This window comes from Pleurodeles waltl, chromosome 4_2, assembly GCF_031143425.1.
Source record: "Pleurodeles waltl isolate 20211129_DDA chromosome 4_2, aPleWal1.hap1.20221129, whole genome shotgun sequence".
Classification (NCBI taxonomy): domain Eukaryota; kingdom Metazoa; phylum Chordata; class Amphibia; order Caudata; family Salamandridae; genus Pleurodeles; species Pleurodeles waltl.
The window spans coordinates 661,692,049-661,709,807 of record NC_090443.1 but is presented as its reverse complement, the minus strand read 5'-3'; positions in this window follow the sequence as shown (position 1 = coordinate 661,709,807).

The window sequence follows — 17,759 nt, the reverse complement described above, 5'->3', positions numbered from 1 at the left end:
GCCCTGGAAAGGGGCCACACCCTAACACACTCTGAAAACCTGCAGCAATACAGTATTTGTAAGCATATTAAAAATACGTTTTCAGGATTGAACTCTGCATTGCAAAAGGTTAAACCACAACATATCAGCACAATGCATAAATTACATTGTTTTGAGACTGCTGGGTTTTTGCATTTTTGTCGCCAATAGAACGCGTACTGCTCTGGTGTTGACAGGGAGAGAAAGGGAGTACTGGGTTAATTACAGCACATACACCACAGATGGCAGACACATTACCATCGCACACAGGGATCAAGATTGAGCACTGTGCACTGCACTGGCATTCCATTGGCTAGGTACCACAGCAAGATGAGAGCCAACCACCGCTGTCTGCACCCCTCCTTGGACCTACTAAGCCCTGTCTGACATGGAATGCCACCTAGCTAGTTAACACGATTTTGCCATTCACCCATTTACCCTGAGCTGGACCACGCAGCAATGTCTGAGCTGGCATTAAGGGGTACCCACTAACTGAAACCCACCACCAGGATCCCATGCCAGGCAGCAAAAGCTGTTTGTTACACACACTGTACTCACCCCCAGGTGGCTACTGTGCTGTCCTCAAGCACCCAACCAGCTCTGGGTAGGCCACCATCAGTAAGCGGGCCATCAAGGGGGTCGGTCAGGTTCATATGGGTACCCCTCCCTCGTTGGGAGGCCATCCCCAGCTAGGCCTCCGCGGTCTTCTGGACCCAGCGTCTCAGGTCCTCCCACTGTTTCCTGCAGTGGGTGCTCCACCTGCTATAGACACCCAGGGTCCGCACGTCCTTGGCAATGGCATGCCACAATCCCTTCTTCTGATGGCCACTGACCTGCAGAGGAAATACAGACAGAAGGACACCATTAACCATACAATCTAGCCTGTCACACATGTGGCCCACAAATACAATTTCTCCTCAAATGGCACACACATCACCCGGAGCCCTGCATGTACACTACCACCAGCCATACACCTCACCCAAATGACACACTGCCAGCACACACACATCTCCATGCAACCTTGTTGCATGCATCATCCCCACGCTGTACTCACCTGTTGGTCTGGAGGCCCATACAGCTGTCCATACAGGGGTAGGACCCCATCCACCAGGCCCTCCAACTCCTCAAAAGTGAAGGCAGGGGACCTCTCCCTTGTCACACAGGCCATGGCAGGTTCCAAGCTCAGGCCACAGCAGCAGATGCAGTGGATGTGTTCTCCTGTGGAAAGTCAGGAATCAAGTGAGGTCATAGACAGAAAATGGCGGTCATGTCGACGGTGGTGTACACCATCATTGCCGTCAGTGATCCTTATCAGACACTGTACACCATAGAGCCCCATTTTAGCAAATGAGGAATAGCACAGTGGTGCAAGACCGCCTTCCGCCATGATGGCCCAACGCCAGCGGAGGTACATCACTTCCACCTGTCCCTACGTACAGGACAGGCAGTCGCCATTTTATGGTGCTGGTCAACATTCTGAAATTGAAAACTGTGTAATTGCTGTCAATTGTACATACATTGCCATTCACATAGTCCAATTACATACAAGCTCAATGTACACTCAGGTGGTGGTTCCACTGTTCAGTTTGTCACTCCCTTTTCACTCTTGTTTACCCTTAGGTATCTTCCATGGTAGAGGAATAGGAGGCGGAGGCAAGCCCCTGTTTACAGACCCCTTGTGGACTTGTCTACAATTTAAGACAGGCACCTACTACTCAACTACAGACTGGACAGAGCCTCATTCACAGAGCTGTGTGCTCAATTGGAGCCTGATCTCATATCTGCTATCCCTTATCCCACTGGGATCCCCCCTCTTGTGCAGGTTCTATCTGTGCTCCATTTCCTAGCAACTGGCTCTTTCCAAGTGACAGTGGGCTTGGCAGCAGGACAGTCACAGCAAATGTTCTCAATAGTGCTGACAAGGGTTTTATCTGCCCTGCTCAAACACATGTTCAGCTACATCGCTTTTCCCCAAGTGGAAGATTTGGCCACAGTGAAGGCTGGATTTTATGCAATGGGACATATTCCAAATATTATTTGGGCCATTGACGGAACACATATATCATTTGTCCCCCCTCTGGCACAATGAACAAGTGTTCAGGAATCGGAAGAGTTTCTACTCACTCAATGTGCAAATGGTGTGCTTGGCTGACCAGTTCATCTCCCACATCACTGCCAAGTATCCTAGGTCAGTGCATAACGCCTTTGTTTTGATGAATAGCAGCATCCCAAATGTGATGGCACAACTACAGAGTCACAGGATGTGGCTAATAAGTGAGCCTGAGTCCCTACCCAATGCATGTCAGTGTATGCCTTCAGGAGTCATCCCCGTACCATTGTGTAAGGCTAATGTTTGTTCCTCAAATCATGCAGGTGACTCTGGATACCCAAACCTGTTGTGGCTCTTGACCCCGGTAAGGAATGCCAGGACAGGGGCTGAGAATACGTATAATGACAAACCATGGGCAAACCAGGAGAATAATTGAGCAGACCTTCGGTTTCCTGAAGGCCAGGTTCAGATGCCTCTATCTGACAGATGGATGTCTCTGCTACTCCCCTGAGAATGTCTGCCAGATAGTTGTTGTATGCTGCATGTTGCACAACCTGGCCATCAGACGATATGTAGGAAGAGCAGGGTAAAAATGCTTCTGTGGCAGCAGTGGACCCTCAGGACAGTGAGAATGAGGAGGCAAAGGATGAGGATGTGGACAACAGGACATCAGTCATATGGCAGTACTTCCAATAATGCACAGGTAAGACAGTGGAACTGACCATTCCTCTTATTATTTATCTTTTCAGTGGGGCTGTCACATGATGGCAGTTACTGCCTTACCATCTCAACTGACTGTCAAGTATGCCTTCTCATTTTGCAGATGTTGGTGTGGTTACAACTGTGTACTGATGTGATGACTACAGACAGCTACAGGCTATTATTTGTATGCAATCACAAAGTTCAGGACAATTGCACAAGATGAAACTGTCAATATTATTGCACATTTTCGTCACATAAAGCACTATCACTCAAGTTGAGTTCACGGGTGTTTATTATAGTGAAAAATATAGTAGGAATAGTGTAATGTAATGGGGTGATGGTAGAGGTAAGTCCAGTGTAGTGGGCCAGTCTGTTTGTAGCATAGGTCCAGTGTCCAAGGGGCCAAGGGAAGGGGAGCAATGGCAGTTCAAAGTGGACAAGGTGAAAGAGTGGAACACAGCGGGGACATTCAGGAGGGTCTCATTTCCTGTCAGTGGTCTTGGCTAGTGTCTCTGGCGTCGGTCTGGGTCACAGGGAACGTTTGCGGGGTGGTTCACCTTCTGCAGGTGGTGGGGTGCTGGTGGCCAGTGGGTCCTGTGGCAGGGCCACCTGTCCACTAGCTTCAGCAGATGTGGAGGGCTGTTCAGTTAACTGGCTAGTGGAAGGCGCTGCTGTGCTGTGTAGTCCCTCCTGATGTTAGCCATATCACCCAGCACCCCTACTATGGAGACCATGGTGGTGCTGAGGGCCTGCAAATCTTTCCTGATATCCTGGTGGTGTTCCTCCTGCAGCCGCTGGTTCTCCTGCGTGATGTTTAACATCTGACCCTTCTTGTCCTGAGATTGTTGGTAAGCCCCCAGGACATTGTTGAGGGGCTCCTGGGAAGTCAATTCCAGGGCCTATCCTCTCCCTGGTGCACAGCTATCCTCCATGTTTCCCTGTCTCCATGTGCCTGTGTCCCCTGAATGTTGTGCGCACTGCCACTGACCCCAGGACTCTGATTGTCTTCGCAGTGAGGTGTGGACTGGGGTCCCCATACAGGTGGGCACACTGCTGATTGATGTGTCCTGGGGACAGAGGTGTGGGGACTTTGGGTGGCTGCAGTGGTGTTGGATGCTGAGGGAAAGGCTCTGTGGTGGAGTGGGTTTGGGCGGGGTATCCAATTGACCAGTGGTTCTTGAGGGACCAGGAAGTTCATCCAGATAAAGAAGGACAGAGTTGCTGTCATCACTCTGATGAGGGACTGGGTAGCCGTGGCACGTCCTCGCCGCTGAGACTGGCTGGGGAACCTGTGGGGAATGTAAGCGGTGTATTATGCTACATGTCTGTGACATTTTCCACATCCGTAGCTTCCCCTATATCGTTGCTGTTGCCTTGCCAACTTTGTTTGTATATGGTGATGTCTTGTGGGATTGTTAGTTCTTCATGCTGTGCATGCATTGGTGGTGGGTGTACATGCAGGGCTAACAGGGATGTTCATGAAGTGGGTATGGCATGCAGAGCTTGCCATTCAGGTTAGTCAATTGTGGTGGTGTACTGTGTGGAATGGAGTGGAGTGATGGGTGTCAGAGTGAGGGGTGGTGGTGGCATGCAGGTATGTGGGGGGATAGGTAGTAAATATTGACTCACCAGTGTCCAGTCCTCCGGCCACTCCAGTGAGTCCCTCAGGATGCAGTATTGCCAAGACTTGCCCCTCCCATGCTGTTAGCACTGGGGGAGGAGGTGGGGATCCACCACCAGTTCTCTGGAAGGTGAGCGGGTGCCTTGTTGCCATAGAATGTACCTTCCCCCATAGGTCGTTCCACCTCTTCCTGATGTCGTCCTTTGTTCTTGGATGCTGTCCCATGGCGTTCACCCGGTCCATGATTCTCCGCCATAGCTCCAACTTCCTTGCATTGGAGATTTGCTGTACCTGTGGTCCAAACACCTGTGGCTCCACCCTGACTACTTCCTTCACCATGACCCGCAACACCTCATCTGTGAAACGGGGGTGCCTTTGTGGGGACATGGGTGTTGTGTGGTGTGTGTTGTGCAGTGGGTGTTGAGTAATGTGGTGAGGTGTGGGGTGCGTGATGGATGGGTGGGTGTTTGTGGTGTGTGTGTAGTTGTTCCTTTGATTTGCGTGGCTGTCTCTTGGTTATTTTTCATGTTTGTAAAGGGTTGTGGGTAATATGGGTGTGTATTTTATAGTGTTGTGGGTTCATGGTGTGTGTATCAGTGTCAGGTGTGTGATTTTAGTTCTGACCAATGTATTGTTATAAATTTGGGTGGCCATTCTGACGGTGCTGGTGTGTACCGCCAATGGTTTACTGTCATTGATTGACCTCCGTGGTGATTTGTGGAGGGCGTTGTTTTGTTGCCGTAACAGTATGGGTGTTTGTAGCAACAGTTTACCACTAATCCTTGGTTTGATGGATATGTGTTTGTGACACTATTCTGTTGGTTTAGTGTGTGTGTGTCATAATATGGTGAACGGAAGTTCGCCTCCACGACGGTATGTTAGTGGCCGTCACCACGGTGGTAGGCGGGATTTACAGCCAAAGTCATAATGAGGGTTATTGTCTGTTTTGAAAAACTTCTGGGGGAGAGGGCAGTGGTACTTAGGCGCAAAACCTCCCACCCTCCCCTTGCAAAGGCTACCAACATGATTTCCAAAGGGAAAGGGGTCATAAGAAACCCCTTTCCCTTTGTAAATCAGTTACAACCCCAACTCAGGGACCGGTGACTCATCAATAATTTGCAACTGCAATTGCAGTTGTAAACTATTTATACATTTCTTTCAGAAATGTGTGGGTGAAATCCTTTTCATGACTCCTCTGTTTGCAATTCGAAAACAATCATATCATGTGACATAAGACCCTTAGTACATTAGTTCTAAAACTGGCATACATGCAAGCACTGACTCATTGGTCTAAACGTCCTTGCCTCTCCATTACACCATGGGCCAAGACATTGGCCCTCCTTATGATATTGGCGGTAAATGCCACTTACCGCCTTGGTGACGGCCACCAACATACCCCCACGGTGGCAAATATCCGTTCGCCATGATATGACACATGCACACACTAAACCAACAGCATACCTCCACATACACAAACCTGCCATCCCAAAGGTCAGTGCTAAAGTGGCAGTACGAACACCCATACCGTTACATCAACAAAACAACACCCAACATATTATGATCCACGAACCACCACAGCAGACATTCAATGGCAGTAAACGATTGGCAGTACACACCGATGTGCTCAGAATAGCCACCCAAATACAAAACAACACAACATTGGTGTAGGAAGTTGGCTCTGTATGTGCTATTTCAAAGTAAGGAATAGCATGCACAGAGTCCAAGGGTTCCCCTTAGAGGTAAAATAGTGGTAAAAATAGATAATACTAATGCTCTATTTTGTGGTAGTGTGGTCGAGCAGTAGGCTTATCCAAGGAGTAGTGTTAAGCATTTGTTGTACATACACATAGACAATAAATGAGGTACACACACTCAGAGACAAATCCAGCCAATAGGTTTTGTTATAGAAAAATATCTTTTCTTAGTTTATTTTAAGAACCACAGGTTCAAATTTAACATGTAATATCTTGTTTGAAAGGTATTGCAGGTAAGTACATTAGGAACTTTGAATCATTTCAATTGCATGTATACTTTTCAAGTTATTCACAAATAGCTATTTCAAAAGTGACCACTGCAATTTTCACAGTTCCTGGGGGAGGTAAGTATTTGTTAGTTTTACCAGGTAAGTAAGACACTTACAGGGTTCAGTTCTTGGTCCAAGGTAGCCCACCGTTGGGGGTTCAGAGCAACCCCAAAGTCACCACACCAGCAGCTCAGGGCCGGTCAGGTGCAGAGTTCAAAGTGGTGCCCAAAACGCATAGGCTTCAATGGAGAGAAGGGGGTGCCCCGGTTCCGGTCTGCTTGCAGGTAAGTACCCGCGTCTTCGGAGGGCAGACCAGGGGGGTTTTGTAGGGCACCGGGGGGGACACAAGCCCACACAGAAATTTCACCCTCAGTGGCGCGGGGGCGGCCGGGTGCAGTGTTAGAACAAGCGTCGGGTTCGCAATGTAAGTCAATGAGAGATCAAGGGATCTCTTCAGCGCTGCAGGCAGGCAAGGGGGGGGCTTCCTCGGGGAAATCTCCACTTGGGCAAGGGAGAGGGACTCCTGGGGGTCACTTCTGCAGTGAAAGTCCGGTCCTTCAGGTCCTGGGGGCTGCGGGTGCAGGGTCTTTTCCAGGCGTCGGGACTTAGGTTTCAGAGAGTCGCGGTCAGGGGAAGCCTCGGGATTCCCTCTGCAGGCGGCGCTGTGGGGGCTCAGGGGGGACAGGTTTTGGTACTCACAGTCGTAGAGTAGTCCGGGGGTCCTCCCTGAGGTGTTGGTTCTCCACCAGCCGAGTCGGGGTCGCCGGGTGCAGTGTTGCAAGTCTCACGCTTCTTGCGGGGAGTTGCAGGGTTCTTTAAAGCTGCTTTTTGAAACAAAGTTGCAGTCTTTTTGGAGCAGGTCCGCTGTCCTCGGGAGTTTCTTGTCGTCGTCGAAGCAGGGCAGTCCTCAGAGGATTCAGAGGTCGCTGGTCCCTTTGGAAGGCGTCGCTGGAGCAGAGTTCTTTGGAAGGCAGGAGACAGGCCGGTGAGTTTCTGGAGCCAAGGCAGTTGTTGTCTTCTGGTCTTCCTCTGCAGGGGTTTTCAGCTAGGCAGTCCTTCTTCTTGTAGTTGCAGGAATCTAATTTTCTAGGGTTCAGGGTAGCCCTTAAATACTAAATTTAAGGGCGTGTTTAGGTCTGGGGGGTTAGTAGCCAATGGCTACTAGCCCTGAGGGTGGGTACACCCTCTTTGTGTCTCCTCCCAAGGGGAGGGGGTCACAATCCTAACCCTATTGGGGGAATCCTCCATCTGCAAGATGGAGGATTTCTAAAAGTTAGAGTCACCTCAGCTCAGGACACCTTAGGGGCTGTCCTGACTGGCCAGTGACTCCTCCTTGTTGCTTTCTTTGTTCCCTCCAGCCTTGCCGCCAAAAGTGGGGGCCGTGGCCGGAGGGGGCGGGCAACTCCACTAAGCTGGAGTGCCCTGCTGGGCTGTGACAAAGGGGTGAGCCTTTGAGGCTCACCGCCAGGTGTCACAGCTCCTGCCTGGGGGAGGTGTTAGCATCTCCACCCAGTGCAGGCTTTGTTACTGGCCTCAGAGTGACAAAGGCACTCTCCCCATGGGGCCAGCAACATGTCTCTAGTGTGGCAGGCTGCTGGAACTAGTCAGCCTACACAGACAGTCGGTTAAGTTTCAGGGGGCACCTCTAAGGTGCCCTCTGTGGTGTATTTTACAATAAAATGTACACTGGCATCAGTGTGCATTTATTGTGCTGAGAAGTTTGATACCAAACTTCCCAGTTTTCAGTGTAGCCATTATGGTGCTGTGGAGTTCGTGTTTGACAAACTCCCAGACCATATACTCTTATGGCTACCCTGCACTTACAATGTCTAAGGTTTTGTTTAGACACTGTAGGGGTACCATGCTCATGCACTGGTACCCTCACCTATGGTATAGTGCACCCTGCCTTAGGGCTGTAAGGCCTGCTAGAGGGGTGACTGACCTATACTTGCATAGGCAGTGAGAGGCTGGCATGGCACCCTGAGGGGATTGCCATGTCGACTTACTCGTTTTGTTCTCACTAGCACACACGAGCTGGCAAGCAGTGTGTCTGTGCTGAGTGAGAGGTCTCCAGGGTGGCATAAGACATGCTGCAGCCCTTAGAGACCTTCCTTGGTATCAGGGCCCTTGGTACTAGAAGTACCAGTTACAAGGGACTTATCTGGATGCCAGGGTCTGCCAATTGTGGATACAAAAGTACAGGTTAGGGAAAGAACACTGGTGCTGGGGCCTGGTTAGCAGGCCTCAGCACACTTTCAATTGTAAACATAGCATCAGCAAAGGCAAAAAGTCAGGGGGCAACCATGCCAAGGAGGCATTTCCTTACACAACCCCCCCCAAACGAAAGAGGATGAGACTAACCTTTCCCAAGAGAGTCTTCATTTTCTAAGTGGAAGAACCTGGAAAGGCCATCTGCATTGGCATGGGCAGTCCCAGGTCTGTGTTCCACTATAATGTCCATTCCCTGTAGGGAGATGGACCACCTCAACAGTTTAGGATTTTCACCTTTCATTTGCATCAGCCATTTGAGAGGTCTGTGGTCAGTTTGAACTAGGAAGTGAGTCCCAAAGAGGTATGGTCTCAGCTTCTTCAGGGACCAAACCACAGCAAAGGCCTCCCTCTCAATGGCACTCCAACGCTGCTCCCTGGGGAGTAACCTCCTGCTAATGAAAGCAACAGGCTGGTCAAGGCCATCATCATTTGTTTGGGACAAAACTGCCCCTATCCCATGTTCAGAGGCATCTGTCTGCACAATGAACTGCTTAGAATAATCTGGAGCTTTTAGAACTGGTGCTGAGCACATTGCTTGTTTCAGGGTGTCAAAGGCCTGTTGGCATTCCACAGTCCAGTTCACTTTCTTGGGCATTTTCTTGGAGGTGAGTTCAGTGAGGGCTGTCACAATGGATCCATATCCCTTCACAAACCTCCTGTAATACCCAGTCAAGCCAAGGAATGCCCTGACTTGAGTCTGGGTTTTTGGAGCTACCCAGTCCAGAATAGTCTGGATCTTGGGTTGGAGTGGCTGAACTTGGCCTCCACCTACAAGGTGGCCCAAGTAAACCACAGTTCCCTGCCCTATCTGGCATTTGGATGCCTTGATAGAGAGGCCTGCAGATTGCAGAGCCTTCAAAACCTTCTTCAGGTGGACCAGGTGATCCTGCCAGGTGGAGCTAAAGACAGCAATATCATCAAGATAAGCTGTGCTAAAGGACTCCAAGCCAGCAAGGACTTGATTCACCAACCTTTGGAAGGTGGCAGGGGCATTCTTTAAATCAAAGGGCATAACAGTAAACTGATAATGCCCATCAGGTGTGGAGAATGCTGTTTTCTCTTTTGCTCCAGGTGCCATTTTTATTTGCCAGTACCCTGCTGTCAAGTCAAAGGTACTTAAGAATTTGTCAGCACCTAATTTGTCTATGAGCTCATCAGCTCTAGGAATTGGATGGGCGTCTGTCTTGGTGACAGAGTTGAGCCCTCTGTAGTCCACACAAAACCTCATCTCTTTCTTTCTATCTTTGGTGTGAGGTTTGGGGACTAAGACCACTGGGCTAGCCCAGGGGCTGTCAGAGCGCTCAATTACTCCCAATTCCAGCATCTTGTGGACTTCCACCTTGATGCTTTCCTTAACATGGTCAGACTGTCTAAAAATTTTGTTTTTGACAGGCATGCTGTCTCCTGTGTCCACATCATGGGTACACAGGTGTGTCTGACCAGGGGTTAGGGAGAAGAGTTCAGGAAACTGTTGTAGGACTCTCCTACAATCAGCTTGCTGTTGGCCAGAGAGGGTGTCTGAGTAGATCACTCCATCTACTGAGCCATCTTTTGGGTCTGATGACAGAAGATCAGGGAGAGGTTCACTCTCTGCCTCCTGATCCTCATCTGTTACCATCAACAGATTTACATCAGCCCTGTCATGGAAGAGCTTAAGGCGGTTCACATGGATCACCCTCTTGGGGCTCCTGCTTGTGCCCAGGTCCACCAGGTAGGTGACCTGACTCTTCCTTTATAGCACTGGGTAAGGGCCACTCCATTTGTCCTGGAGTGCCCTGGGAGCCACAGGCTCCAGAACCCAGACTTTCTGCCCTGGTTGGAACTCAACCATTGCAGCCTTTTGGTCATACCAAAACTTCTGGAGCTGTTGGCTGGCCTCAAGGTTTTTGGTTGCCTTTTCCATGTACTCTGCCATTCTAGAGCGAAGGCCAAGTACATAGTCCACTATGTCTTGTTTAGGCTCATGAAGAGGTGTCTCCCAGCCTTCTTTAACAAGAGCAAGTGGTCCCCTTACAGGGTGACCAAACAGAAGTTCAAAGGGTGAGAATCCTACTCCCTTCTGTGGCACCTCTCTGTAAGCAAAAAGCAGACATGGCAAGAGGACATCCCATCTCCTTTTGAGTTTTTCTGGGAGCCCCATGATCATGCCTTTTAATGTCTTGTTGAATCTCTCAACTAAGCCATTAGTTTGTGGATGGTATGGTGTAGTGAATTTGTAAGTCACTCCACACTCATTCCACATGTGTTTTAGGTATGCTGACATGAAGTTGGTACCTCTGTCAGACACCACCTCCTTAGGGAAACCCACTCTGGTAAAGATACCAATGAGGGCCTTGGCTACTGCAGGGGCAGTAGTCGACCTAAGGGGAATAGCTTCAGGATACCTAGTAGCATGATCCACTACTACTAGGATGTACATATTTCCTGAGGCTGTGGGAGGTTCCAGTGGACCAACTATGTCCACACCCACTCTTTCAAAGGGGACCCCCACCACTGGAAGTGGAATGAGGGGGGCCTTTGGGTGCCCACCTGTCTTACCACTGGATTGACAGGTGGGGCAGGAGAGGCAAAACTCCTTAACCTTCTGGGACATATTGGGCCAGTAGAAGTGGTTGACTAACCTCTCCCACGTCTTGGTTTGTCCCAAATGCCCAGCAAGGGGAATATCATGGGCTAAGGTCAGAATAAACTCTCTGAACGACTGAGGCACTACCACTCTCCTAGTGGCACCAGGTTTGGGGTCTCTGGCCTCAGTGTACAGGAGTCCATCTTCCCAATAGACCCTATGTGTTCCATTTTTCTTGCCCTTGGACTCTTTAGCAGCTTGCTGCCTAAGGCCTTCAAGAGAGGGACAGGTTTCTTGTCCCTTACACAGCTCTTCCCTTGAGGGTCCCCCTGGGCCTAAGAGCTCAACCTGATAAGGTTCAAGCTCCAAAGGCTCAGTTCCCTCAGAGGGCAGAACTTCTTCCTGAGAAGAGAGGTTCTCTTTTTCTGACTGTGTTGCAGTTGGTTTCCCAACTGACTTTCCTTTTCTCTTGGTAGGCTGGGCCATTTTTCCAGACTCCAGCTCTACTTTTTCACCCTGTGCCTTGCATTGTGCTCTTGTTTTTACACACACCAGTTCAGGGATACCCAGCATGGCTGCATGGGTTTTTAGTTCTACCTCAGCCCATGCTGAGGACTCCAGGTCATTTCCAAGCAGACAGTCTACTGGGATGTTTGAGGAGACCACCACCTGTTTCAGGCCATTGACCCCTCCCCATTCTAAAGTTACCATTGCCATGGGATGTGCTTTAGTCTGATTGTCAGCGTTGGTGACTGTATAAGTTTTTCCAGTCAGGTATTGGCCAGGGGAAACCAGTTTCTCTGTCACCATGGTGACACTGGCACCTGTATCCCTCAGGCCCTCTACACTTGTCCCATTAATAAAGAGCTGCTGCCTGTATTTTTGCATGTTAGGCGGCCAGGCAGCTAGTGTGGCTAAATCCACCCCACCCTCAGAGACTAGAGTAGCTTCAGTGTGGACCCTGATTTGCTCTGGGCACACTGTTGATCCCACTTGGAGACTAGCCATTCCAGTGTTACCTGGATTGGAGTTTGGAGTGGATCTTTTCTTGGGACAGGCCTTGTCTCCAGTTTGGTGTCCAGACTGACTACAGTTTCGACACCAGGCCTTTTTGGGATCAAGGTTTTTACCCTTGTACCCAGGATTGTTTTGTGAAGAGGCTCTGGGCCCACCCTCCTGTGCAGGTTTTTGGGGGCCTGTAGAAGACTCTTTACTATTTTTATTTTTGGCTGTCTCACCACCTTTCCCCTGGGGAGGTTTTGTGACCCCTTTCTTTTGGTCACCCCCTGTGGAAGTTTTGGACACCCTAGTCTTGACCCAATGGTCCGCCTTCTTTCCCAATTCTTGGGGAGAAATTGGTCCTAGGTCTACCAGATGCTGATGCAGTTTATCATTGAAACAATTACTTAACAGGTGTTCTTTCACAAATAAATTCTACAGCCCATCATAATTACTTACACCACTGCCTTGAATCCAACCATCTAGTGTTTTTACTGAGTAGTCTACAAAGTCAACCCAGGTCTGGCTCGAGGATTTTTGAGCCCCCCTGAATCTAATCCTATACTCCTCAGTGGAGAATCCAAAGCCCTCAATCAGGGTACCCTTCATGAGGTCATAAGATTCTGCATCTTTTCCAGAGAGTGTGAGGAGTCTATCCCTACACTTTCCTGTGAACATTTCCCAAAGGAGAGCACCCCAGTGAGATCTGTTCACTTTTCTGGTTACACTAGCCCTCTCAAAAGCTGTGAACCATTTGGTGATGTCATCACCATCTTCATATTTAGTTACAATCCCTTTAGGGATTTTCAACATGTCAGGAGAATCTCTGACCCTATTTATGTTGCTGCCACCATTGATGGGTCCTAGGCCCATCTCTTGTCTTTCCCTCTCTATGGCTAGGATCTGTCTTTCCAAAGCCAATCTTTTGGCCATCCTGGCTAACTGGATGTCCTCTTCACTGGAGTTTTCCTCAGTGATTTCAGAGATGTTGGTCCCTCCTGTGAGGGAACCAGCATCTCTGACTATTATTTGTGGAGTCAGGGCTTGAGAAGCCCTGCTCTCCCTAAGTAGGACTGGAGGGGGGGAATTTCCCTCCAAGTCACTATCTTCATCCTCTGAGTTGCCATCCTCAGAGGGGTTGGCCTTTTCAAACTCTGCCAAAAGCTCCTGGAGCTGTACTTTGGTAGGTTTGGGGCCCATTGCTATTTTCTTTAGTTTACAGAGTGACCTTAGCTCTCTCATCTGTAGATGGAGGTAAGGTGTGGTGTCGAGTTCCACCACAGTCACATCTGTGCTAGACATTTTGCTTCTAAAAGTTGGAATACTTTTTAAGAATCTAAAACTGGTTCTAGAATCTAATTCAAACTTTTACCAAACTTTTAAACTCTAAAAGAAATGCTAAACAGGATCTAACACAAGGCCCTAGCAGGTCTTTTAAGAATTTAGAAAACTTTTCAAATTGCAAAAATCAATTTCTAATGACAATTTTGGAATTTGTCGTGTGATCAGGTATTGGCTGAGTAGTCCAGCAAATGCAAAGTCTTGTACCCCACCGCTGATCCACCAATGTAGGAAGTTGGCTCTGTATGTGCTATTTCAAAGTAAGGAATAGCATGCACAGAGTCCAAGGGTTCCCCTTAGAGGTAAAATAGTGGTAAAAATAGATAATACTAATGCTCTATTTTGTGGTAGTGTGGTCGAGCAGTAGGCTTATCCAAGGAGTAGTGTTAAGCATTTGTTGTACATACACATAGACAATAAATGAGGTACACACACTCAGAGACAAATCCAGCCAATAGGTTTTGTTATAGAAAAATATCTTTTCTTAGTTTATTTTAAGAACCACAGGTTCAAATTTAACATGTAATATCTTGTTTGAAAGGTATTGCAGGTAAGTACATTAGGAACTTTGAATCATTTCAATTGCATGTATACTTTTCAAGTTATTCACAAATAGCTATTTCAAAAGTGGACACTGCAATTTTCACAGTTCCTGGGGGAGGTAAGTATTTGTTAGTTTTACCAGGTAAGTAAGACACTTACAGGGTTCAGTTCTTGGTCCAAGGTAGCCCACCGTTGGGGGTTCAGAGCAACCCCAAAGTCACCACACCAGCAGCTCAGGGCCGGTCAGGTGCAGAGTTCAAAGTGGTGCCCAAAACGCATAGGCTTCAATGGAGAGAAGGGGGTGCCCCGGTTCCGGTCTGCTTGCAGGTAAGTACCCGCGTCTTCGGAGGGCAGACCAGGGGGGTTTTGTAGGGCACCGGGGGGGACACAAGCCCACACAGAAATTTCACCCTCAGCGGCGCGGGGGCGGCCGGGTGCAGTGTTAGAACAAGCGTCGGGTTCGCAATGTAAGTCAATGAGAGATCAAGGGATCTCTTCAGCGCTGCAGGCAGGCAAGGGGGGGGCTTCCTCGGGGAAACCTCCACTTGGGCAAGGGAGAGGGACTCCTGGGGGTCACTTCTGCAGTGAAAGTCCGGTCCTTCAGGTCCTGGGGGCTGCGGGTGCAGGGTCTTTTCCAGGCGTGGGACTTAGGTTTCAGAGAGTCGCGGTCAGGGGAAGCCTCGGGATTCCCTCTGCAGTCGGCGCTGTGGGGGCTCAGGGGGGACAGGTTTTGGTACTCACAGTCGTAGAGTAGTCCGGGGGTCCTCCCTGAGGTGTTGGTTCTCCACCAGCCGAGTCGGGGTCGCCGGGTGCAGTGTTGCAAGTCTCACGCTTCTTGCGGGGAGTTGCAGGGTTCTTTAAAGCTGCTTCTTGAAACAAAGTTGCAGTCTTTTTAGAGCAGGTCCGCTGTCCTCTGGAGTTTCTTGTCGTCGTCGAAGCACGGCAGTCCTCAGAGGATTGAGAGGTCGCTGGTCCCTTTGGAAGGCTTCGCTGGAGCAGAGTTCTTTGGAAGGCAGGAGACAGGCCGGTGAGTTTCTGGAGCCAAGGCAGTTGTTGTCTTCTGGTCTTCCTCTGCAGGGGTTTTCAGCTAGGCAGTCCTTCTTCTTGTAGTTGCAGGAATCTAATTTTCTAGGGTTCAGGGTAGCCCTTAAATACTAAATTTAAGGGCGTGTTTAGGTCTGGGGGGTTAGTAGCCAATGGCTACTAGCCCTGAGGGTGGGTACACCCTCTTTGTGCCTCCTCCCAAGGGGAGGGGGTCACAATCCTAACCCTATTGGGGGAATCCTCCATCTGCAAGATGGAGGATTTCTAAAAGTTAGAGTCACCTCAGCTCAGGACACCTTAGGGGCTGTCCTGACTGGCCAGTGACTCCTCCTTGTTGCTTTCTTTGTTCCCTCCAGCCTTGCCGCCAAAAGTGGGGGCCGTGGCCGGAGGGGGCGGGCAACTCCACTAAGCTGGAGTGCCCTGCTGGGCTGTGACAAAGGGGTGAGCCTTTGAGGCTCACCGCCAGGTGTCACAGCTCCTGCCTGGGGGAGGTGTTAGCATCTCCACCCAGTGCAGGCTTTGTTACTGGCCTCAGAGTGACAAAGGCACTCTCCCCATGGGGCCAGCAACATGTCTCTAGTGTGGCAGGCTGCTGGAACTAGTCAGCCTACACAGACAGTCGGTTAAGTTTCAGGGGGCACCTCTAAGGTGCCCTCTGTGGTGTATTTTACAATAAAATGTACACTGGCATCAGTGTGCATTTATTGTGCTGAGAAGTTTGATACCAAACTTCCCCGTTTTCAGTGTAGCCATTATGGTGCTGTGGAGTTCGTGTTTGACAAACTCCCAGACCATATACTCTTATGGCTACCCTGCACTTACAATGTCTAAGGTTTTGTTTAGACACTGTAGGGGTACCATGCTCATGCACTGGTACCCTCACCTATGGTATAGTGCACCCTGCCTTAGGGCTGTAAGGCCTGCTAGAGGGGTGACTGACCTATACTTGCATAGGCAGTGAGAGGCTGGCATGGCACCCTGAGGGGAGTGCCATGTCGACTTACTCGTTTTGTTCTCACTAGCACACACGAGCTGGCAAGCAGTGTGTCTGTGCTGATTGAGAGGTCTCCAGGGTGGCATAAGACATGCTGCAGCCCTTAGAGACCTTCCTTGGCATCAGGGCCCTTGGTACTAGAAGTACCAGTTACAAGGGACTTATCTGGATGCCAGGGTCTGCCAATTGTGGATACAAAAGTACAGGTTAGGGAAAGAACACTGGTGCTGGGGCCTGGTTAGCAGGCCTCAGCACACTTTCAATTGTAAACATAGCATCAGCAAAGGCAAAAAGTCAGGGGGCAACCATGCCAAGGAGGCATTTCCTTACACAACCCCCCCCAAACGAAAGAGGATGAGACTAACCTTTCCCAAGAGAGTCTTCATTTTCTAAGTGGAAGAACCTGGAAAGGCCATCTGCATTGGCATGGGCAGTCCCAGGTCTGTGTTCCACTATAATGTCCATTCCCTGTAGGGAGATGGACCACCTCAACAGTTTAGGATTTTCACCTTTCATTTGCATCAGCCATTTGAGAGGTCTGTGGTCAGTTTGAACTAGGAAGTGAGTCCCAAAGAGGTATGGTCTCAGCTTCTTCAGGGACCAAACCACAGCAAAGGCCTCCCTCTCAATGGCACTCCAACGCTGCTCCCTGGGGAGTAACCTCCTGCTAATGAAAGCAACAGGCTGGTCAAGGCCATCATCATTTGTTTGGGACAAAACTGCCCCTATCCCATGTTCAGAGGCATCTGTCTGCACAATGAACTGCTTAGAATAATCTGGAGCTTTTAGAACTGGTGCTGAGCACATTGCTTGTTTCAGGGTGTCAAAGGCCTGTTGGCATTCCACAGTCCAGTTCACTTTCTTGGGCATTTTCTTGGAGGTGAGTTCAGTGAGGGCTGTCACAATGGATCCATATCCCTTCACAAACCTCCTGTAATACCCAGTCAAGCCAAGGAATGCCCTGACTTGAGTCTGGGTTTTTGGAGCTACCCAGTCCAGAATAGTCTGGATCTTGGGTTGGAGTGGCTGAACTTGGCCTCCACCTACAAGGTGGCCCAAGTAAACCACAGTTCCCTGCCCTATCTGGCATTTGGATGCCTTGATAGAGAGGCCTGCAGATTGCAGAGCCTTCAAAACCTTCTTCAGGTGGACCAGGTGATCCTGCCAGGTGGAGCTAAAGACAGCAATATCATCAAGATAAGCTGTGCTAAAGGACTCCAAGCCAGCAAGGACTTGATTCACCAACCTTTGGAAGGTGGCAGGGGCATTCTTTAAACCAAAGGGCATAACAGTAAACTGATAATGCCCATCAGGTGTGGAGAATGTTGTTTTCTCTTTTGCTCCAGGTGCCATTTTTATTTGCCAGTACCCTGCTGTCAAGTCAAAGGTACTTAAGAATTTGTCAGCACCTAATTTGTCTATGAGCTCATCAGCTCTAGGAATTGGATGGGCGTCTGTCTTGGTGACAGAGTTGAGCCCTCTGTAGTCCACACAAAACCTCATCTCTTTCTTTCCATCTTTGGTGTGAGGTTTGGGGACTAAGATCACTGGGCTAGCCCAGGGGCTGTCAGAGCGCTCAATTACTCC